This window comes from Scyliorhinus torazame, chromosome 2 (assembly GCF_047496885.1).
Source record: "Scyliorhinus torazame isolate Kashiwa2021f chromosome 2, sScyTor2.1, whole genome shotgun sequence".
Classification (NCBI taxonomy): Eukaryota; Metazoa; Chordata; class Chondrichthyes; order Carcharhiniformes; family Scyliorhinidae; genus Scyliorhinus; species Scyliorhinus torazame.
The window spans coordinates 197,065,246-197,089,583 of record NC_092708.1 but is presented as its reverse complement, the minus strand read 5'-3'; the positions used below and the strand labels follow the sequence as shown (position 1 = coordinate 197,089,583).

The 24,338-nt window shown below is 47.7% G+C and overlaps 1 protein-coding gene across 8 annotated transcripts in view; it reads left to right on the top strand.

Moving 5' to 3' along the window:
* Nucleotides 1-24,338, top strand: part of agap1 (ArfGAP with GTPase domain, ankyrin repeat and PH domain 1) — a 1,093,107-nt gene that overhangs the window by 555,369 nt on the left and 513,400 nt on the right. The window lies entirely within an intron of this gene.

Genomic DNA, 24,338 nt, shown 5'->3' with positions numbered 1-24,338 from the left:
AACATCATGGCAAGTGGCACCTGGAGTGTACTTAGTGGAGAACCAATACTCTAATTAGCTGTTTGAAGTGATTAGCCTTCACTTTCCTTTGAAAGAGTCTGACTCCAGGGAAATCTATTAATTCAAGGATTTCTCTCCTCCCCCATCCTCACATTTTCCATTTCCCCCACATCCCCAATTTCAGAAAGCAGATGCACTAAAGTACCAGAATGCTACATCTAGGCTTCCATCATGAAAGCCAGGTGTGAGCAGGTTTCCGACCCTACCATGGTATCGAAATGGCTCTCATCAAAGGCACAAATGACGTCCTGTTTGACTGTTACAAAGGCAGATTAGCCCTCCTGGCCCTTCTCTACCTGTCTATAGCCTTTGACATTAGTTGATCAGAGCATCTTCCTCCAAAGTTTCTGCATTGTTGTCCAGCTGGAGAGAGCTGCACTCATCGGGACCCATTCTGATCTGTATAATCATACCAATAAATTCCCATAATAGATTCTCTTCCCATTCTCTCACAATTTCCTCTGGAATTCCCCCAAGGATCTATCCAGCCCTCCCACGCCCCATCTCTCAGCTACTTGCTGTCCCTTGTTAACAACATCTGAAAATACGACATCAGTTTTCACATGTATGCTGACTACCCAGAGCTACCTCACCACTACTTCTCTCGACTCTTCCACTGTCTCTAAATTGGCAAACTGTGACATGAGAAAGAACTTTTAAACACAGCGAGTGGTTCGAGTCTGGAAAGCACTGCCTGGAAGTGTGGAAGAGGCAGGTTCAATCGAGACATTCAGGAGGGAATTAGATGATTATTTGAATAGAAACAACGTGCAGGGGGTAAGGGAAAAGGCAGGGGAATGGCACAAAGTCATGTTGCTCATTTGGAGAGCCAGTGCAGCACAATGGGATGAAGGGCCTCCTGTGCCGGAACAATTCTGTGATTACCTGGCATTCAGCACTGGACGAGCAGTATTGAATATTGAGAAGACTGAAACCATTGTCTTCATACCCGACAGAAAATCTGACCTTCACCACAGACTCTATCCCTCTCCCCTGTCTTGAGGCTGAATCAACTGTTTGCAAACACAATGTCATACTTGACCCCAAGATAAACTTTCAACCTCATTATCACACTGTCACGAAGACCGTCTATTTCCATGTCTTTGACATTATGCGTTTCCATCCCTGTCTCAGCTCTTTTGCTGCTGAAACTTTCATCCACAAATTTGTTACCTCTAGACTCAACTATTCCAGTGCATTCCTGACAGGCCTCCCACATTCTACTATCGATAAACTTAAGGTCACCCAAAGCTCTGCTGCCTGTGTGCTTACTTGCACCAAAGCCTGTTCACCCATCAGCCTTGTGCCAAGTGGCCTGTGTTGGCTCCCAGTTGAGCAATCCCTCAGTTTTAAAATTCTCATCCTTGTTTTCAGATCCCTCTCTGATCTTTCCCCTCCCTATCTCTGCAGTCTCCACCAGTCCTACAGCCCTCCTGTGGTATCCGTGCTCCTTGAATTACGGCCTCTTTAGCATCTCTGATTTTAATTGCTTCTCCATTGGTACCTGGGCTAATCCCTCCCTGCCTCTCTACCTCACTGTCTGCCTTTAAAACCTATCTCTTTGACCAAATCTTTGGTCATCAGCCCTAATATCTCCTTATGTGGCTTGATGTCAAAATGTGTGTTATAATACCTCTGTGAAGCACCATGGATTGATTTGTTACGTTACATGTGCTGTGTAAATACACGTTGCAGTGGTCTCCCCCTGAAGGAAAAATGGTAATGGAAGTTGGACAGTCAGTAAACTCAGTCAACTGCCAGTGGCCTACTCACATCCATTCCAGTTTTTGATGCTTGCCATCTAGGGACCTAGGTACTTTGGGAGGGGGGGGGGGGGGGGGGGGGAAATAAACAGAAGATACATGCAATACCAAAAAGGAAGTTTGTGATGGAATCGAAAATCTCCCTTCAACTATTTTATACCCAGTATGCTGGCAGTTCTATAACAAAGCTACACATGTCATTTATCTTTCCTCGACACGCCTTATGATAGTCCTGTCCCATAATATAAGACAATCAATTGTTGCACCATTGTTCATTCACTATATTTATATTTCTGGAATATATAGTTTCCTGTCTTTTTTTTGTCTCTTTGCTCCTATTCCCACCTTTTAAGTTCTTGTTCTTCTTGAAAGCAAAGTTTCAGATTCTTTCCAAAAGTGAAGCTTTGCTGCTGCACTGACTACAGGTTGGCTGAGAAAGGTTCCTCAGGCCTCTCTTGAAGAATACACTTTATTCCTTTTGTTTCAATTAAACAAGCATTTCTTCATGGCTGTTTTGAAGGTGCTGGCTCCTGTTGAGATGTAGTTCTCTTGAGAAGAATTATTCGCCAACACCTTACCAAAGTGGCTATTTTTCAGATGTGAGCTCTCTTCTAACAGGTGGTTCTCATCTTCCCTATGTCCACTCATACACTTTGCAACAGAGTCACAGAATAAATCACAGCACCAAAGGAGGCCGTTTAGCCTGTTGTGTCTAGACCAGGAATCTTTCTGTGCCATTAGATAGTAATCCAAAGCAAGCATTTGGCTGACCTTCTCCTCCTTCTTAGCCCAGATGTTGAGCTCCATTGTAGAACCCCCCCCCCCAAGAATGCCTCAGCTAAGATCATCTAACTGTGTAGATGATGGGGTGGCACATTGCTGCCTTACAGCAGTAGGGACCTGGGTTCAATTCCAGCCTTGGGCGACTGCCTGTGTGGGTTTCCTCCGGGTGCTCCGGTTTCCTCCCACAGTCCAAAGATATGCAGGTTAGGTGGATTGGCCATGATAAATTGCCCCTTAATGTCTAAAGATGTACAAGTTAGGTAGGATTTGGAGGTTATGGGGATAGAGTGGGGGAAGAGGGCCTGGATAGGGTGCTCCTTCAGATGGGCCAAATGACATCCTTCTGCACTGTAGGAATTCTATGGTTTCTATGATCCTATTCTGTGTTCAAAACCTGGGACTGGCATAGTTCTACGTTGCACGTTTACTAATCAAATTATTGGAGAAGTATAAATTTGGGAAGGTTCACCAGACCAATATGACTTACTGACTACTGAAACGAAAAGTTTTAGTATAAGCGATGCCTGTACCCACATCCTTTGCAAAGATAATACCAGAAATTCATAAGACTGCATATCAGGAAAAATTAAGAGATTGAATCTCTTCTCGTGAAAAAAGGCTGAGGTCTTTAAAATTATGAAAAGTTTTGATTGGGTACAGAGAATGTTTCCTCTTGTGGGAAAGAGCATAACTGGAGGCCATGAATATAAGATAGTCACTGAGATATCCAACAGAGAATTCTCATGACCCAGAGAGTGGTGAGAATGTGGGACTTGCCACCACTGGAGTGGTTGAAGTGAATAATGTGGATGTATTTGAGAGGAAGCTAAACAAATATATGAAGGAGAAGATTACAATGGTCAATTTAAATGAGAAAAGATGGAAGGAGTCTTGAGATTAATATAAAAACCAACATGGACTAGTTGGGCTGAAAGGCCTGTTTCTGATGCCGTATATCCTAAGTAATCCAGTGCCAGGCAGCATGCCAACCTGAATGTTTGCCACGAGTCTCCAGTCTAATTTAGAAATTGTGACCTTGAGTATAGAGAGAGTCAAGTTAGGCATCTGTTAAACCTTTATACCTGTTCTGGCCTGTTAAATACTTCTGAAGAATGAATTGCCCCAGGGCAATCAGCACAGCCACTTGTGCTCACCAGAGATGGGGGTGTGGTTGCTCTCCATTCAAGAACCTTTTATGCATTTTAGCATGTTTGACAGCACGTATGGCATCAACCCAAATGAATTGACCCAGAAATGCTTCCTATGTCACTGCAGTTAATTATTGCAGCTCGTTGAGCCGTAATTGTTCTTGCAGGTTGATTTGCAGGTGCTTCTGTATAAAGCAGGACAATGCCGTCTTGTCTGTGCATTAAATGTAGTCAACACCATTTATTTAACCCATTATACATCATTATAAAATTGTACAGCATTGAAGGGTGACTATTAGTCCCATTGGGGCTGTGCTGACCATTTCGAAGAGCAATCCAATTAGTTCCACTGCCTTACTTTTTCCTCCTGGCTGGTTGGAGTCCTACCTAGCTCAAAGGAAGATGGCTGTGTTTGTTGGAGGTCAATCCTCATAGTTCAGGAGTTCTTCAGGTTAGTGTCCAAGGTCCAACTGTTATAAATGTGGGTGATTGTAGTTATGTGCTATGTCTCTGAGAAACGTGTCGCCTTGTATGCATGACATCTTCGGCTACTTTGTGGGCTTTTGCTCGGAGTCTAGTGCCAGCTTTCATACAGTGAAGACTTATTTAATAAACCTTTGTAAATGTTTCACTCAACCCACGTGCATCAGCAATCAATTTATTTTGTACTGTTAGTCCAAAGGTACAACAGTTTACAAAATAACAACTGGCGATGAGGAACGGATCAGAAAAAAATATTTTCAGAAGGAAGAGAAAAAGCTGAACTTCGACGGTCAGAACTTTGGCGTCAGTGTAGAATAGAAGAGTTGAGCTACTTCGATAGATCAATCGATGAAGCAGATTAACAGAAGGTCAAAAATTGCACCGGGTATCAGAACCAGTAAGGTTTATGAGGCAAAAGAAATTCAAAAGAAGGGCCTATGCCGATTTCAAACCAGCAATCCGAGGATTTCAGATTGCCAAGCTCGCCTCGTGCAGTACAGTCAAATCTGGAGATAGAGTGGGGCAGAGAACAAAAGATTCTCACAACTTGCGATGCAAGTTAAAGCTGTTACAGATTAGTAATTCAACTTTATTTAACTAGATTAATTCAAGGGAAGTTGGGAGAGCATTCTGATACCATTAAAAATGGCTGGAAAGTTTGGCACGGTGCTCTCATTTGATGAAGATTCAGAGAACTGGAAATCATACTCTGAAAGATTCCGTTTTTATATTCTGGCCAGTAAAATTTCAGAAGATATCAAGATCCCTGCATTCCTTAGTACAATTAAAAGCAAAATTTTCAATTTGTTAAGAAGCTTGGTTCAGCTTGAGAAACCCGGGGGAAATGCACCAAGGATTGGTAAAAATAATAGCAGACCATTAGGCAGCAAAACCATAAATTATTGCTGAGAGGTCTCGACTTCATCGAAGGAATCAGTTTGAAGGGGAAAATTGCCCCTTAAGTGTCCAAACAATTAGGTGGGGTTACTGGGTTACGGGGATAAGGCGGAAGTATGGGCTTAAGTAGGGTGCTCTTTCCAAGGACTGATGCAGACCCGATGGGCCAAATGGCCTCCTTCTGCACAGTAAATTCTATGATTCTATGAACCCCCAAGCGACTTGCAGAGTTTTGCGATTTTGGTGAATCGTTAATGACACAACTAGAAATTGTTTAGTGTGTGGTTTGAAAAATGAGGCCATTCAGGGAAGATTATTAATGGAACAAAATCCAAGTCTGAAGATTGCATTAGATATTACTGTTCCAACGGAGCTCTCGGCTAAGGAGGCTTCTCAGCTTGGAGCAAGCATGAAAATCCATAAACTGGCTGCTGGCCAGAAGAAGTCTACCAACAACAGTGGTATCGTCGCTGTGCAAAAACAGGTCGTTCACTAGCTGATTGCTGGAGTAAGGACAGCAAATGTAAAATTGTGGGAGAACTGGCCACACAGCAAGAGTTTGCTGGAGCAAAATAACTTTTCCCGAGAGATACGTGATGGTGAGTGGTAGGTTGCAGGGGACGGAGGTGGTACTGGTGAATGTATATGCCCCGAACTGGGACGATGCTGGATTCATGAAACGGATGTTGGGGCATATTCCAGACCTGGAGGTAGGGAGCTTGATAATGGGTGGGGATTTTAACACGGTGCTGGGCCCAGCATTAGATCGCTCCAGATCTAGGACGGGGAAGAGGCCGGCTGTGGCCAAGGTGCTTAGGGGGTTTATGGACCAGATGGGGGGAGTAGACCCGTAGAGATTTGCCAGGTCTTTGGTCAGAGAATGTGCTTTTTTCTCCCACGTACATAAGGCCTACTCCCGGATAGATTTTTTTGTTCTGGGCAGGGCATTGATCCTGAAAGTGGAGAGAACGGAGTATTCGGCCATAGCCATTTCAGACCACGCCCCGCACTGGGTGGAGCTGGAGCTGGGGGAGGAGAGGGACCAACGGCCGTTGTGAAGGTTGGATGTGGGACTGCTGGCTGACGAGGAAGTGTGCGGGAGGGTGCGGGGGTGTATCGAAAGGTATCTGGAGGCCAACGACAACGGGGAGGTGCAGGTCGGAGTAGTATGGGAGGCGCTGAAGGCGGTGGTCAGGGGAGAGTTAATCTCTATCAGGGCTCATAGGGTGAAGAGAGAGGGCAGGGAAAGGGAGAGGTTAGTGGGGGAGATTTTAAGGGTGGACAGGAGATATGCAGAGGCCCCTGATGAGGAACTACACAGGGAGAGACAAAGTCTCCAGACGGAGTTCAACCTGTTGACCACAGGGAAGGCAGGGGCACAGTGGAGGAAGGCACAGGGGGCGATATATGAGTATGGGGAAAAGGCGAGCCGGATGCTGGCACATCAGCTCCGTAAGAGGATGGCAGTGAGGGAAATAGGCGGAGTCAAAGATGGCAGGGGAACTACGGTGCGGAGTGCGGGGAAAGTGAATGAGGCTTTTAAGGCCTTTTACGAGGAACTGTGTAGGTCCCAGCCCCCAGGGGGAAAAGAGGGAATGCGGAGATTCTTGGACCAATTGAGGTTCCCAATTGGGGTGGAGGAGCTGGTTAAAGGACTGGGGAGCATGCAGGCAGGGAAGGCCGGATGGGTTCCAGGTGGAGTTTTATAGGAAGTATGTAGACCTGTTAGCCCCGTTGCTGGTAAGGACCTTCAGTGAAGCAAGGGAAGGGGGGACCCTGTCCCCGACAATGTCGGAGGCGACGATCTCTTTGATCTTGAAGCGGGATAAGGACCCACTGCAATGTGGGTCGTATAGACTGATCTCGCTCCTTAATGTAGATGCTAAGTTTCTGGCAAAAATGTTGGCCACGAGGATTGAGGACTATGCCTCGGGGGTGATTCACGAGGACCAGACGGGATTCGTAAAGGGTAGGCAGTTAAATACTAATGTGCGAAGGCTCCTAAATGTGATAATGATGCCATCGGTGGAGGGAGAAGTGGAAATTGTGACAGCCATGGACGCGGAGATGGCCTTTGATCGGGTAGAGTGGGAGTATCTCTGGGAAGCGTTGAGGAGGTTTGGGTTCAGGGGAGGGTTTATTAGTTGGGTTAAGCTCCTGTATAAAGCCCCGGTGGCGAGTGTGGTCTCGAACCGGCGGAGGTCGGAGTATTTCCGGCTGTATCGAGGGATGAGGCAGGGCTGCCCCCTGTCCCCTCTGCTGTTTGCATTAGCAATTAAACCTTTGGCCATGGCATTAAGGGAGTCGGGGAAATGGAAGGGGGTGGTCCGAGGGGCAGAGGAACATCGAGTGTCGCTGTACGCAGACGACTTGTTGCTGTATGTGGCGGATCCAGTGGAGGGGATGGTTGAGGTCATGCTGATCCTAAGGGAGTTTGGAGACTTCTCGGGCTATCAATTCAATGTGGGAAAGAGTGAGCTCTTTGTGATCCATCCGGGGGACCAGGGAAGAGGGATAGACGACCTACCGTTGAGGAGGGCTGAAAGGAGCTTTCGATACTTGGGGATTCTGGTAGCTAGGAGCTGGGGGGCACTGCACAAACTTAATTTGTCGCGGTTGGTGGAACAGATGGAGGAAGATTTTAAAAGGTGGGACATGTTGCCACTCTCGTTGGCGGGTAGGGTACAGTCGGTTAAAATGGTGGTCCTCCCGAGATTTCTTTTTGTATTCCAATGCCTCCCAATTGTGATTACTAAGGCCTTCTTTAAGAGGGTAAGCAGGAGCATTATGGGATTTGTGTGGGCGAGCAAGACCCCGCGGGTAAGGAGGGGGTTCCTGGAGCGTAGCAGAGATAGAGGAGGGTTGGCGTTGCCGAATTTGGCTGGTTACTATTGGGCAGCCAACGTGGCAATGATCCGTAAGTGGGTGATGGAGGGAGAGGGGGCGGCGTAGAAGAGGTTGGGGATGACGTCCTGCAAAGGAACAAGCCTGGGGGCGCTGGTGATGGCCCCGCTGCCGCTCCCGCCGACAGGGTACACCACGAGCCCGGTGGTGGCGGCAACGCTAAAGATCTGGGGGCAGTGGAGACGGCACAGGGGTGCGACGGGAGCCTCGGTGTGGTCCCCAATCAGAGACGACCATCGGTTTGTCCCAGGAAGGATGGACGGGGTGTTTCAGAGCTGGCATCGGGCAGGGATTAGAAGAATGGGGGACCTGTTCATTGACGGGACGTTTGCGAGCTTAGGGGCGCTGGAGGAGAAGTTTGGGCTACCCCCGGGAAACGCTTTCAGGTACATGCAAGTGAGGGCGTTTGTGAGGCGGCAGGTGAGGGAATTTCCGCTACTCCTGGCACAGGGGATTCAAGGTAGGGTGATTTCGGATTTCGGGAGTATGGGTCAGAGAGGGGGGGGGGGGGCGGGGGGGGGGGGTTCTCTGGGGGGCATTTGAGCAAGAAAACACATCAATGTTCCGGATACTGACATGTACGGGAAGAATCCAATGTACAAAGTTCTGTATTGTATTGACTTGCCATGTTCATGTCTTGCCACGCGAGTTCTTTTTCTTTTCTTTGTTATGGGGTGGGGGTTGTTTCTAAGGTGGAAAATATTGTTGAAAAAGTCTTAATAAAAACATATTTTTAAAAAAAAAACTTTTCCAGAGAAGTGTTCAAAGGAAAACGCATAACTCATTTAATGTAAGAAACAGCATGGTGGCAGAGTGGTTAGCACTGCTGCCTCACAGTGCCAGGGACCCAGGGTTCAATTCCAGCCTTAGATCACTGTCTTTGTGCAGTTATACGTTCAGCCTGTGCCCATGTGGGCTTCCTCCGACAGTCCAAAGGTGTGCTGGTTAGGTGGATTGGCCATGTTAAATTGCCCCTTCATGTGCAAAAAGGTCAGATGGGGTTATTGGGTTACGGGGATAGGGTGGGGACGTGGGCCTAGGTAGGATGCTCTTTCAGAGGATCGGCGCATACTTGAGGGGCCGAATGGCCTCCTTCACTGTAGTGATTCTATGGGGGCTGGTATAACTCAGTTGACCTGGGCAGCTGGTTTGTGAAGCAGAGCAAGGTCAACAACGCAGATGCAACCTTTACAACCTTGCCCCTCGCCTGAGGTGTGGTGATCCATAGGTTAAATCACCACCAGTCAGTTCTCCCCCTTAAAGGGGTAAATAGCCTATCGTCATCTGGGACAATGTTGACTACTTACTTGACTTGTGTTTCTATGTTTCTAAATTCAACCAAGAAAATTCATAATGTGGAAGAAAAGAACAACAACCACAATGAAATTAAAGCAGTTCATGCTGATGTAGAATTGAAGTTGAATTCAGTCCAGGTTGCGTCACACCTGTTTTTGAGTAGTTCCAAAACTGAATGGGCAACCTATCAAATTGGAGGTCGATACGGGAGCTGCCATCTCCCTAATTCCTGAGACCAACTAGAAATGGAAACTTAATCACCTGCCTTTGAAGCCAGTAGATGTGATCTTGAGAGCCTGTAGTGCCTCTGAGAGGTTACATCACATTCAAAGTTAAACTAAGTGGGCCAACTGCAGATCAACCACTTCATGTGGCCCGGGCAAGTTTTCCAATTCTTTTTGGTTGCTCTTGGCTGGAAAGGATTAAACTGAACTGGAGGGCTGTAAACAATTTAGTTGATTCAAAGTCAGACTTAATTGACCATTGTTAAAAAATAGAGCACTGTTTTTGAAAATACGTTAGGTTCGATGAAAGGAGCATAAATGTGCCTACAGATTAAGGAAAATAGCCAGCCGAAAAGTCTCAAGGCGAGAGCTGTACCCTATGCTATAGGTCCAAAAATAGAGTCTGAACTACAGAGACTTGGGAAACAGGGGTCTTAGAACCCGTCACTACTAGTGATTGGGCAACCCCTGTTGTACCTGTTGATGTGTTAGGCAGGTCGGTTCGGTGTGGACTGCACTTGATGCAGCGATACGAGAAACAGACTTCTAACACTGTAGAAGATCCAACACGGTTTTATTGAACGATAGAACTAACATACATATTTAACTGTGGGTCGACACTATACTGAACTGACTGGAGACCTTGTACTAGCCTGACCAGACTTACTAGTTACCGCATGGTGTTTGCACTGTGCTAGCTCGTGGACTCTGACTGTCTCAGTGGCTGGGTCCAGAGAGAGCGGGAAACCTAGTGTCCTCTGGCTTTATAGTGGTGGTGTCCTGTCTGGTAATTGGCTGCACTGTGCTGTGTGCTTACTGGTCATCCTGTATGTCCATCACTGCCTGTCTGCACTTCATTATATACATGCGTGGATATTATGACACCTGTCTTGAAGCAGGATGGTACAATTCATATCTGCGGGATATTAATACAACAATCATCTGGTCCTGTGTGAAGATCAATACCCGCTACCATTGATTGAAGATTTGTTCGGATGCCTAGCAGGGGGGCAGATGTTCAGCTAGATTGACCTCTTGCAGGCACACCTGCAAATGAATGTGGCAATTGAATCTTAACACCTCACCATCATCAGTCACAAAGGCCTATTCTGCTACAAGATATTGCTGTTTGGAATAAAGGCAGCACCAGCCTTACTTTAATGGTCAATGGACCAGATCCTTAGTGGCTTACAGGGGGTACAGTTTTACTTAGATAATATTTTGATAACTGGCAGCAATGAAGAAGAACACTTATGGCACTTTGAAATCACAATGAAACGCCCTCAGATGCATAGGCTTTGTGTCAGGAATGATAAATGTGATTTCTTCCAGACAACCATATAATATCTAGGACATGTAATTAATAGTAAGGGCCTACACAAGGCACCTAAAAAGATGGAAACAATTATGGAGGCTCCAAAACCAACGAACGTCACTCATCTTAGGTGATTTCTATGGTTAATCAACTACTATCAGAAATTTGTGCAGAATCTAGCAACCCTATTAAAACTGCTGCAGACCTTGTGTACCATCCAAGCACAGCAATAGACATCTGAATGTGAAAAAGCAAATCAATCTGCAAATGAAGCACTGAAAAAGTCAGAAGTGTTGGTACCTTTCAACCCAAAGTTACCATTACAAATTGCCCGCGATGTTTCATCGTATGGTGTTGGAGCAGTGGTGCCACACATAATACCTTCAAGGGAAGAAAGACCAATAGCTTTTGCATCTTGTACGTTAACTATTGCAGAATCTGACTTCCGGTTGTGGCTATGCGGAGCTAAGGCGCACGATTCGGCAGCTCCCGCGAAAACGGACTTTTGGGCTCGATAGAAGAGCCCCAACGGAACTTTTTTCACAGCCAACCCGTGGGGAGGAGAGGAGAGAGGTCCCCTACTAACTTGTATAGACCGGACCCGCAGCGAATCGGCCAAAAAAGTGGCATTGGAGCAGCGGGAGAAGAGAGGGCAAACAAGCAAAATGGCGGCCGGGGACAAAGAGGAGATGCAGGAATTCATCAAGTGCTGCTTCGAGGAGCTGCGTAAGGAGATGGTGGTGCCTATGCTGGCAATAATTGAAGGACTGGGGGCAACCCAGAAAGCCCACGAGGTGAAGATCCAGGAGATCCTGGACAAAGTGAGTGAGAATGAGGACGAACTCTTGGGCCTGGCGGTGAAAGTGGAGCGGCACGAGGCGCTACACAAGACGTGGGCGGGAAGACTCAAAGACCTGGAGAACAGGTCGAGGGGGAATAATCTGAGGATCCTGGGTCTCCCAGAAGGAGTGGAGGGGGCTGACGCCGCGGCATATGCGGGCACAATGGGCGCGGAGGCCCCCCCGGGATTGCTGGAGCTGGAAGGGGCGCACCGAGTGCTGGCGCGGAAGCCCAAGGCAAATGAGCTTCCAAGGGCGATGGTGGTGAGATTTCACCGGTATACGGACAGAGAGAGGGTCCTGAAATGGGCCAAGAAGGAGCGGAGCCGCAAGTGGGACAACGCAGAGATCAGAATATACCCGGACTGGAGCACGGATGTCGCTAAGCGGAGAGCGGGTTTCAACCGGGCCAAAGCGGTGCTGCATCGGAAAGGAGTGAAATTTGGAATGTTGCAGCCAGCGCGACTGTGGGTTACACATAATGGCCAACACCACTACTTCGAAACGCCCGAAGAGGCGTGGACCTTTATACTAACTGAAAAGTTGGACTCTAATTGAGGGTTTGTGAGGGTGGGGGGTGTTTGAGGGTTAAAGTACGATGGTTGTTGTATATAGGGGGTCAATCACACGCAGGGAATGTTATATGGGCTGGGGGAGAGAGACAAGGTCACGACAGGAGCTGCGCCAGAGGGGGCGGGGCAGGCTTTGGCAAGTGCGGGGTTCTTTTCCCGCGCGCGGGAAGGGGAACGAAGGAACGTATATTGATGGGGAGACTCCCACACGGGGGGGTCAAAGGGATGGCGGGGGAAGCCGGGGTCAGCAGGTGTCAGCTGACTTACGGGAGTGATATGGGGGGAGCAAAAAAGCTAGACAGGGGTCTAGCGGGAGGGGGGGAAGGGGGGGGGGGGGAAAGGGTTGCTGCTGCACTGGCCGAAAGGGAATGGGACACAGAAGAGGTGGTCGGGACGGAGGTCCCCCGGCAGGGGGACCGGAGGGTGAGGGAGACGCAGACACGGGTCTGGCCCAGAAAAGGAGATGGCTAGTCGTGGGGGGGGGGGGGGGATGGGCGGAGGGGATGGGGGGGGGGGGGGGGGGGGGTGAGGGTGAGGGGTGAGAGCCCCTCCAATCTGGCTGATAACGTGGAACGTGAGGGGCCTGAATGGGCCGGTGAAGAGGGCTCGAGTGTTCGCGCACTTGAAGGGACTGAAGGCAGACGTGGCTATGCTCCAAGAGACACACCTGAAGGTGGCGGACCAGGTCAGGTTAAGAAAGGGATGGGTAGGACAGGTATTCCACTCGGGACTGGACGCGAAAAATAGAGGGGTGGCAATTCTGGTGGGAAAGCATGTGTCATTTGAGGCCAAGACTATCGTGGATAATGGAGGGAGATATGTGATGGTGAGTGGTAGGTTGCAAGGGACGTGGGTGGTGTTGGTAAATGTATACGCCCCGAACTGGGATGATGCTGGATTTATGAAGCGCATGTTGGGGCGCATTCCGGATCTGGAGGTAAGAGGACTGATAATGGGAGGGGACTTCAATACGGTGCTGGGCCCAGCACTGGACCGCTCCAGATCAAGGACGGGAAAGAGGCCGGCGGCGGCCAAGGTGCTCAGGGGGCTTAGGGATCAGATGGGGGGAGTGGACCCATGGAGGCCAGGGAATTTTCTTTCTTTTCCCATGTGCACAAGGCCTACTCCCGGATAGATTTCTTTGTTCTGGGCAGGGCGCTCATCCCGAGGGTGATGGGGACGGAGTATTCGGCCATAGCCGTTTCGGACCATGCCCCGCACTGGGTGGAAATGGGTCTGGGAGAGGAGAGGGACCAACGCCCGCTGTGGCGGCTGGACGTGGGACTGCTGGCAGATGAGGTGGTGTGTGGGAAGGTGAGGGGGTGTATCGAAAGGTACTTGGAGGCCAACGACAACGGGGAGGTGCGAGTGGGGGTGGTATGGAGGCGTTGAAGTCGGTGATCAGGGGAGAGCTAATCTCCATCAGGGCTCATAGGGAGAAGACAGAGGGCATGGAAAGGGAGAGGTTAGTGGGGGAGATTTTGCGAGTGGACAGGAGATACGCAGAGGCCCCGGAGGAGCGATTACTTGGGGAAAGCCGACGGCTCCAGACGGAGTTTGACCTGTTGACCACGGGGAAGGCGGAGGCACAGTGGAGGAAGGCGCACGGGGCGACCTACGAGTATGGGGAAAAGGCCAGTCGGATACTGGCACACCCAGCTCCGTAAGAGGACGGCAGCGAGGGAAATAGGGGGACTCAAAGATGGAGGGGGAGCCACGGTTCGGAGTGCAACGAAAATAAACAAGGTATTCAAGGCCTTCTATGAAGAGCTGTACAAATCCCAGCCCCCAGGGGGGGAAGAGGGGATGAGACGATTCCTAGACCAACTGCGGTTCCTGAGGGTGGAGGAGCAAGAGGCGGCTGGTTTGGGGGCACCAATCGGGTTGGAGGAGCTGAGTAAGGGCCTGGGGAGTATGCAGGCGGGGAAGGCCCCGGGGCCGGATGGGTTCCCAGTGGAATTCTATAGAAAGTATGTGGACCTATTGGCCCCGCTACTAGAGAGGGCCTATAACGAGACAAGAGAGGAGGGGACCCTGCCCCCGACAATGTCGGAGGCGACAATTTCCTTGATTCTGAAGCGAGACAAGGACCCACTGCAATGTGGATCGTACAGGCCGATTTCGCTCCTCAATGTGGACACAAAGATATTGGCAAAAGTGCTGGCCACGAGGATTGAGGACTGTGTCCCCGGGGTGATACATGAGGACCAGACGGGATTCGTAAAGGGCAGGCAATTAAACACTAACGTGCGGCGGCTCTTAAACGTGATAATGATGACGTCGGAGGAAGGAGAGGTGGAGATAGTGACTGTTATGGACGCGGAAAAGGCCTTTGACCGAGTAGAGTGGGAGTACCTCTGGGAGGTGTTGCGTAGGTTTGGGTTCGGGGGAGGGTTTATTAGCTGGGTTAAGCTCCTTTACAGTGCCCTGGTGGCGATGGCGAGTGTGGTGACGAACCAGCGGAGGTCGGATTACTTTCGGCTGTACCGAGGTGCCCCCTGTCCCCCTTGTTGTTTGCATTGGCGATTGAACCCTTGGCCGTAGCACTGAGGGAGTCTAATAAATGGAGGGGGGTGGTCCGCGGGGGAGAAGAGCATCAGGTGTCGCTATACGCGGATGATCTGCTGTTAAACGTGGCGGACCCAATGGAGGGGATGGTGGAGGTCATGCAGACTCTGAGGGAGTTTGGGGAGTTCTCGGGCTATAAGCTCAATGTAGGGAAGAGTGAGCTTTTTGTATTACAGGCAGTGGACCAAGAAAGAGGGATAGGGGACCTACTGCTGAGGAGGGCGATGGGGAATTTTCGGTATCTGGGGATCCAGGTAGCTAGGAGTTGGGGGGCCCTACACAAATTGAATCTGACGAGGTTGATGGACCAAATGGAGTCGGACTTCAAAAGATGGGACATGTTGCCGCTTTCGTTGGCGGGTAGAGTGCAGTCGGTCAAAATGGTGGCCCTTCCGAGGTTTTTGTTTGTGTTTCAGTGCCTTCCCATCGTGATCACCAAGGGCTTTTTTAAGAGAGTAAGTAGGAGTATTATGGGGTTTGTGTGGGCGAATAAGACCCCGAGGGTAAGGAGAGGGTTCCTGGAACGCAGTAGGGACCGAGGAGGGTTGGCGCTGCCAAACCTAGGGAGCTACTACTGGGCAGCAAATGTGGCGATGATCCGAAAGTGGGTTATGGAGGGAGAGGGGGCGGCATGGAAGAGGATGGAGATGGCGTCCTGTAAAGGAACGAGCTTGGGGGCGTTGGTGACGGCACCGCTGCCGTTCTCGCCATCAAAGTATACCACAAGCCCGGTGGTGGCGGCAACGTTAAGGATCTGGGGCCAGTGGAGACGGTGCAGTGGGAGCCTCGGTGTGGTCCCCGATCAGGGGTAACCACCGGTTTGTCCTGGGTAAGATGGACGGGGGGTTCCAGGGCTGGCATCGGGCGGGGATTAGAAGAATGGGGGACCTGTTCATTGACGGGACATTTGCGAGCCTAGGGGCACTGGAGGAGAAGTTTGAGTTACTCCCGGGAAATGCATTTAGATATATGCAGGTGAGGGCTTTTGTGAGGCGACAGGTCAGGGAATTCCCGTTGCTCCCGGCACAAGAAATTCAAGACCGGGTGATCTCAGGTGTATGGGTCGGGGAGGGCAAGGTTTCAGCAATACACCAAGAGATGAAAGAAGAGGGGGAAGCCCTAGCAGAAGAGTTGAAGGGTAAATGGGAGGAGGAACTGGGGGAGGAGATCGAGGAAGGTTTGTGGGCTAATGCCCTAAGTAGGGTTAATTCCTCCTCCTCGTGTGCCAGGCTCAGCCTGATACAATTTAAGGTGGTTCACAGGGCGCACTTGACGGGGGCGAGGTTGAGTAGGTTCTTTGGGGTAGAGGACAGATGTGGAAGGTGTTCAGGGAGTCCGGCAAACCATGTCCACATGTTTTGGTCATGCCCGGCAGTGGAGGGGTTCTGGAGAGGTTTGGCGGGAGCAATATCTCAGGTGGTGAAAGTCCGGGTCAAGCCAAGCTGGGGGCTAGCAATATTCGGAGTATTGGATGAGCCGGGACTGCAGGAGGCGAAAGAGGCCGGAATTCTGGCCTTTGCGTCCCTAGTAGCCCGGCGAAGGATCTTGTTATTGTGGAAGGAGGCGAAGCCCCCTAGCCTGGAGGCCTGGATAAACGACATGGCCGAGCTCATTAAGTTTGAGAGGATTAAGTTTGCCCTGAGAGGGTCTGCGCAGGGATTCTACAGGCGACGGCAACCGTTTCTAGACTACCTCACGGAGCGTTAGAGGAAGGCTGCACCCTGGGGGGGCGGGGGGGGGGGGGGGGGGGGGGGGAACGAGAGACTGTTTGAGGGGATGGATGAGCGGGAGACAACATGGAGGGTGGGGGAAACTGGCACGTGCGGGCGAGAGCCAGTGTATAAAGCTATGTAAATATACCATTTTGCCATGTATATATCTTGCTCAATGCGATTTTGTGTTATTTTGTTACGGGGGGGGGGGTTATTGTGTGTAAGGGGAAAAAATTGTGATGTCAAAAAATCTTAATAAATATTTTTTTTTTTAAAAACTATTGCAGAATCTAACTATGCTCAGTTGGAGAAGGAGACACTAAGTATTATATCTGGTGTATGGAAATTTCACCAATACCTGTATGGTCGTCACTTCACATTGCTGATGGACCACAGGCCTTTAACAGCTTTTTCTGAGCTACACAAAGGTATCCGTTCGTTGGCTGCAAGTAGACTCCAACGATGTTCGTTAATACTATCTGCACATTCCTACGAGATCAAATACCGTCAGTCAGAAAATAATGCCAATGCGGATGCATTATTAAGTCTGCCTTTACCAGCTGGTCAGATGCTACCTAGTCAGAATATCTTTCACTGTTCACAGATTGAGAATGTTCCAGTGACTGCAGCTCAAGTCGAAAGACATACCAGAATGATCCTGTGATGAGGAAGTTACTGGAAATGGTATTAAAGAGGAGGATAGCAAGAAATATCCTGAATTAAAACTGTACATTTTGGCTGGTTTAGCACACTGGGCTAAATCGCTGGCTTTTCAAGCAGACCAAGGCAGGCCAGCAGCACGGTTCGATTCCCGTACCAGCCACCCCGAACAGGCGCCGGAATGTGGCGACTAGGGGCTTTCCACAGTAACTTCATTGAAGCCTACTTGTGACAATAAGCGATTTTCTTTTTTTTTTCATTTCCAGGATACTTGAATTGCCAGCACAGGGAGGATGTCTGTTGTGGGGTTGAAAGTAATTATTCTTCCAAACTTGCGACAAAGAGTATTGGAACCATTACATTAAGGACACCCAGGTGTAGTTTGAATGAAGGAACCAGCATGAAGCTACTTTTGGTGGCCAGGAATCGATGCCCAGATAGAAGAAAAAGCAGAACTGTACCAGTCAGGTGGGTGGGTAAGCAATGCAGCGCTGATGTCCCTATTACATTCATGGGAGTGGCCTGAAATGCCGTGGCAATATCTAAACATTGACTTTGCTGGTCCAGCCAGGGGGCACATGTGCATCGTCATTGTAGACGCATACTCAAAGTAGTCTGAGGCGATCCTAATGAAGTCAACTACTATGGAACAGACCATTGAGAAATTGGACGAGATCTTTGCGACATTTGGAAAATCAGAGCAGATTGTGAGCGCCGATGGGCCACAGTTTATAGCTCAAGAATTCGAAGACGGCTTAAAGATGTGTGGAGTTCAACATATAAAGTCAGCACCTTACCACCCATCCACGAATAATTTAGCCGAAAGATTAGTCCAGTCCTTGAAGCATGCACTGAAGGATTCTAAAGACCAAGGTTCACTTCATCACCATTTGAACAACTTTTTAGCAACACATCGGAATACGATACATGCGACCACACAAAGTTCCCCAGCTTTGCTATTGATGAAAAGGGAACCAAGGACTAACTTTGATTTACTCTTGCCAGAGGAGGCACCTAATATAGTAGAGTGAAACCAACAGTCACAGATCTTGAGACAGGAAAGTAACTCAAGCAACCACTCATTTCATCAAGGAGAACACGTGTTAACACGCAGGTACAGCACTAGTAAGAAGTGGGGGTCCCTGTGACAGTATTGGCTCAGACAGGTCCAATCTACACGGTCCATACGACAGATGTACTCAAATGGAGACTCCATGCGGATTAATTTTCAACATACATTAGTGTGCCAGTGTCAGAACTACTTCAGGAGGTAATGGTCTCTATTCCAACTGACTGTGTGACTTTGAGTCTATCTACAGAAGCAGAGATTGCATCAGAAGTACCTGAAACTACTTGTCTTCCCTTAGAAAAAGAACTGTAACGCCTTCCTGGGTAGAATCCAAGGTTGAGAATAACAAAGTTCCGGAAGTGCACAGGCAACCAGCGAGAAATGGTGCCTACCTGATCTATCTTATTGGCTGTGTTATTAAAACATGATAGATATTTGCTTGTACTTATGTAAATATGTAAATGACTATGTTAAAATACTAGTTATTAGTTGTGTTGGAGCTTCGAAATAAAGGGAGAGGAATTTTATGTAATTGGGTTACTGGAGTTGTGTGCAATGTCTCTTTAAGAACTGAGTCACGTGACATGCATGACATCATCGGCTACTTTGCGGGATTTTGCCCTTAGTCTAGTACCAGCCTTTGTACAGTGAAGACCTATTTAATAAACCTCTGTTAATGTTGCATTCAACCCACGTGCATCAGCAATCTCTTTCTTTTGTACTTTTAGTCCAAAGATGCAACACCAATAATCTTCAACTGCTTCATCAATGTCCTTCCTTCCATCATAACATCAGATGTGAGGATGTTCGCTGATGATTGCACAATGTTCAGCACCATTCGTGACTCCTCAGATACTGAAGCAGTCTAGAGAAACATATCAGCTATGATAGAATGGCGGAGCAGACCAGATGGGCCGAATAGCCTAATTCTGCTCCTATATCTTATGAACTTGTGTCCAAATGCAGCAAGACCTGGACAATATCCAGACTTGGTCTGACAAGTAACATTCGCGCAGGCAATTGATTGATTGTCATGTGTACTGATGTACAGTGAAAAGTATTGTTCCGCATACAGTTGTTGCTAACTTTCCGGTTGGTTCAATTGCTCTGTTTTGTTACCTTTGCTCTCGAGTCGCCAGGTATCTTTATGATACCGCCACGAGGTTCAGGTCCAAGTAATGATCAGTAACTCAATACACCGATTAGTAAGATTCAAATCAAAGCACATTTATTGTACACGGTAATCGCTACTCATGCACAAATTCTATGTCTAAGCTACTTCTACAACTAACAGGCCTATACTTAACTTTGGACTGGCCCACCAGGTCAGGGGAACAAATGGCCTTTCGTTCGGGTTCTGAGTATGCGGGATTCGAAGTTGGTACGGATTGGTAGCTAGGAGCACCTATCTCGTAGCGAGCGTTGAATTAAGACTTACTTCTTTCGGCGGTCACTGCACCGGTCACGGTCAATGTTGGTTCGTGTTGCTGGGTGACCCGTGCAGGACGAAGAGAGCAAGTTGAATTTGGGGCTTAACTCTTATAGTCCCCAGGGGCTTCCCGCCTTTTGGGGCAGACCCTGTACCTGGTTCTAGGTGATTGTACTTTGTTCCAATCGCTTGGTTCGATTTCTCCAATACTGGAGCGGTTCCCTGATCGATGGGCGGTCTTGAGGTGTTTGTTAACCTCTTTTGTGTTGGCTCCTGCTGGCGCCGGGGAGTCTGGCTTTGCTTTGTGTGTTCCAAATGTTGCTTATTGTTCCCAGGGATTGCTCATCAGTATGTAGATGGCTGCTACATTGTTATGCTGATGGTCGCTGGTATCGATGCTGTCTGGGCTTTTGCAGAGTTAAATACACAGCAAACCTGCACCTGCTGGTTTCAGTCTGTGTTGGCTGAATTTCCCATCAGCCTTTGCCGTTCGCCATTTTAAATCGGGAGTTGGCCAATTTAGGTGGCTACACAGTCCAGACAGATTGTAAAGACATAGGACATACATAAATACACAATGTAAATACATAGGCAAAGACATCGGTGAGTATACGGAGTGTACTCTACTCAGTAGAGAGGATATGTAAAGAGATCAGTTCAGTCCATAAGAGGATCATTCAGGAGTCTGGTTGCAGCGGGGAAGTAGCTATTTTTGAACCTGTTAGTGCGTGTTCTCAGACTTTTCTACCTCCTGCCCGATGGAAGAAGTTGGAAGAGAGAATAACCCAGGTGGGAGGGGTCTTTGATTATGCTGCCCATTTTCCCAAGGCAGCGGGAGGTGTAGATAGAGTCAATGGATGGGAGGCAGGTTCGCGTGATGGACTGGGCTGTGTTCACCACTCTCTGTAATTTCTTACGGTCTTGGGCCGAGCAGTTGCCATACCAGGCTGTGATGCAGCCAGATAGGATGTTTCTATGGTGCATCAGTAAAAATTGGTAAGAGTCAATGTGGACATGCCAAATTTGCTTAGTTTCCTGAGGAAGTATAGGCACTGTTGTGCTTTCTTGGTCGTAACATCAACCTGGGTGGACCAGGACAGATTGTTGGTGATGTGCATACCTAGGAATTTGAAGCTGCCAACCATCTCTACCTCGGCACCATTGATGCACACAGCGGTGTGGATGATACTTTGCTTCCTGAAGTCAATGACCAGCTCTTTAGTTTTGCTGACGTTGAGGGAAAAATTGTTGTCGTTACACCACTCCACGAGGTCCTCTATCTCCCTCCTGCACTCTGACTCATCGTTGTTTGAGATCCAACCCACTACAGTCGTGTCATCAGCAAACTTGCGAATGGAGTTGGAGCCAAATTTTGCCACACAGTCGTGTGTTTATAGGAAGTATCGTAGGGGGCTAAGTATGCAGTCTTGCGGGCCCTGGTATTGAAGACTATCGTGGATGAGGTGTTGTTTGTCCTTACAGATTGTGGTCTATGGGTCAGGACGTCGAGGATCCAGTTGCAGAGGTAGGAGCCAAGTCCAATGTTTTGGAGTTTTGATATGAGCTTGGCTGGGATTATGGTTTTGAAGATGCAGCTGTAGTCAATGAATAGGAGTCTGACGTAGGAGTGATGCTCTAGGGATGAGTGTAGGGCCAGGGAGATGACATCTGCTGTGGACCGGTTGTGGCGGTATGTGAATTGCAGTGGATCTAGGCTTTCTGGGAGTATGGAATTGATGTCTCTTGACCAACCTCTCGAAGCACTTCATAATGATAGATGTCAAGGCAACCGGACGGTAGTCGTTGAGGCATCCCCAACAAGACCGTCTCCAGCAAAGTGAATCTAACCAACACCCCTTGACATTTAATGATATTACCATCGCTGAGTCCCCAACTATCAACATCACTGGGGTTACCATTAACCAGAAGCTGGATTGGACGAGCCATATAAATACTGTGGCTACAAGAGCCGGTTAGAGACTAGGAATTCAGCGGCAAGTAACTTCAAGGCATGAGTCAGGAGTGTGATTGAATACTCTCCACTTTCCTGGATGAATATAGCTCCAACAACATTCAAGAAGCTCAACACCATCCAGAACACAGTGGCCCACTTGATTGGCACCCAATCCACAAATAATTTGTTGGATTATCCTTTCCTGGACCAATAAGAAGGCTTGGAGACCCCTCTGGTAGGGAATGCCTCGTGTTAATGAAAGACTAAGGAGGTTGTAGTGCTGCGTTAGATGTCGTAGGCTTATGCCCGTGTGTCATGTAGTATGAGTATTCACACATTTTAAAAGTTAACAAAAAATCCAGATGAGTGACTCGAACCCATTTCAAGCTTTCGAAGCAGAAAGTAAAGAGCAATCAATGGGCTTTGTTAAACATTGGTTGCAGTGGCTACCACATTGTGTTTTAACCTTGACATCTCAATGGAAGTAGCATTTATTGGACTGGTAGTTTAAATTGGGTAATTAATTATACCAAATAGACCTGTAGGCTATTAAGATTGTCTGACACCTTTAGGAGTGCAAATGTAGTGACATAATAAGAATTAGCTTGTTAAATATAGGCAGTATATCTCAATTAAGAGTATTCCACTGCTAGATTAGCAGAGCAAACGCTGTCTTGCTTCATAAAAAGGTATATGGGGATTTAATTTTGACAATTATGCAGATATTAGGTCGTTATTTGTGATCGCTGGGCATTATCAAACTCCGTTCTTCTGAGACACGATCATTCATATCAGCCATACTCATTTGTGGCATTGACCTATTGTGCCAGAGCATGTCATCTCAAGACATGACATTCCCTGTTAGACTTTTTCCCAAACTCTTCAGTTTGAAAATATCCTGTTATCTATCTTGCTTTAAGTGCAAGCTGATAACCCAAGCGTTATCGTAAAAACCTAGGCTAGGCCATTTGAGAAGGTAGTTAAACCACCATATTGCTATGGGTCTGGAACCTTGTGTCGGCCAGCCAGGTAAGGATGGCAGATTTCCTTCCCTGGAGGGCATGAGTGAATCCGATGTTTTTTTTTACGACAAACCTGTGATTTCATGCTCATTGTTGACTTATTGATTGTAATTTCTCCTGGCTGCCACAGTGAGATTTGAACTAATATCTCCAGAGTATTATGTATCATGGAGGCACAGTGACACAGTTGTTAGCACTGTTGCCTCACAGCACCATGAACCCGGGTTCAATTCCAGCCTTGGTTCACTCTCTGTGTGGAGTTTTTACGTTCACCCTGTGTCGGTGTGGGTTTCCTCCGGGTGCTTCAGTTTCCTCCCAAAGTCCAAAGATGTGAAAGTTAGGTGGCTAAATTGCCCGTTAATTTCCAATGGTTAGGTGGGGTTATTGGGTTACGGGGATAGGGTGGGGGCATGGGCCTCGGTAGGGTGCTCTTTCAGAGGGTCAGTGCAGACGCGATGAGCCAAATGGCCTCTTTCTGCACTGTAGTGATTCTATTATTCTGTTAGTCCAGGCCTCTGGATTGCTAGCCCAGTAGCATTATCGCTATTCTACCTTCCCCCGTTTGAACCTCAATAACTATGAACATTGTTAACACAATATTAGTTTTCCAGCAAGATCCGGCCAGTGTGTGGTGAATGAATTAAAAGATGTTCACAACATAATTATATTGCATAAACATTATCAACACGACTGAGCTGTGTTAGCATTCTTCTACCACTTCACTTCTGAGGCGCATTCCCATTTATTCAATTAACACTCTAGTTAAAACCATAATTTATGCATTTGGTGACATCTGGATAAGTTTGTTTTTGCTGTTCTAGAATAATGCTGGGACAGCAAGAACCTGACGGTGCTTTCAAAGAGCACAAAAGCATTTAAAATGTCTTCATACTACAAGAGTAAAGCTACTATGACCTGAGTATAAAAACACTTTTATAAAGTACCTTGGAACATTTTACAATGTTAAAGCCGTGATATAAATGCAATGTTGAGATACTGTACAGAAGCGAGCATTAGTAAATTCCTTGAACGCTTGCTCATTGAATTCCCTGAATAAGTGAATTGTTGAATACTAGTTGGAGTTTGTGAGCTAATCCTTAAAATGAGACATGATTTGAATGGTGCAATTGTTCAAAAATTTTGGCTCTTGACCATGTTAGCTGATGTTAACTCAGTTCCTTGGTGCTGGTGGCCTGAGTTAACCAACTACCCTAACAATATCAGCAATTGTTGTTTAATCAAGAAAGCACAGAAGTAACCAGAGTATTTCCAGCATTTTCTCTTTTTAATTGAAGAATATTAGCTAGGGTGTGGGAGCCAGTAAATAATATTAGAAAGGTATACAAAGGGATGTAGAACACTTGGAGAGATAGATAGCACTAGAGCACAAAATAATAAGTCAGAGTTAGGAAAAACGTAATAAAGGCTAAATCAAGGTTAATTGATTGCCCATAGTGTGGTGAATAAGACTGATGAGTAGGTGCAGATTAACATGTGGCATTATGATGCTGTGGCTATAATAAAGACCTGCCTCAAAAAAGGGCACGACTGTGTGTTAAATATACCAGGGCACAAGGTGTTCAGGAAAGGTAGGAAAGGAAAAAAAGGGGGGGAAGGTGGCAGTATTTTGAAAGGAGAGC